The following is a 511-nucleotide window of genomic DNA, read 5'->3' as shown; positions in this document are numbered from 1 at the left end:
ACAAAGACCATAGTTCTTGTAGGAGGAGGGGAAGGGAGGGGAGGGAGGAAAGGGAGGGATGGAGGAGGGAGGAAAGGGAGGGAAGGAGGAGGAAGGAAAAGGCGGGAAGGAGGAGGGAGGAAAGGGAGGGAAGGAGGAGAGAGGAAGAGGCGAGAAGGAGGAGGGAGGAAAGGGAGGGAAGGAGGAGGAAGGAAAATGCGAGAAGGAGGAGGGAGGAAGGGAGGGAAGGAGGAGGGGAAGGGAGGGGAGGGAGGTAACAGGGAGGGAGGGGAGGGAGGAAGAAGCGGGAAGGAGGAAGGGGGGAAAGGGAGAGGGGTATGCGCGGATATGAGGGGAGAAATGGGGTAGCAGGAGGCGGGGGGAGCATGGGGGTATGGATTCCCTCTGGGTATGGGGGAGGAGGGGGAGGGTAGTCGTCAGCTAACTGTACTCTGCCCTTTGCGACCCAGGTTAACCTCGCGAAGGAACTACTTTTACCCGCGGAAGGATCCTGGGGCATAGCGCGTGTCTG

Source organism: Penaeus monodon, chromosome 33 (assembly GCF_015228065.2).
Source record: "Penaeus monodon isolate SGIC_2016 chromosome 33, NSTDA_Pmon_1, whole genome shotgun sequence".
In the NCBI taxonomy this organism is placed as follows: domain Eukaryota; kingdom Metazoa; phylum Arthropoda; class Malacostraca; order Decapoda; family Penaeidae; genus Penaeus; species Penaeus monodon.
The sequence above is the reverse complement of the archived record's forward strand: the minus strand, read 5'-3'. Positions refer to the sequence as shown.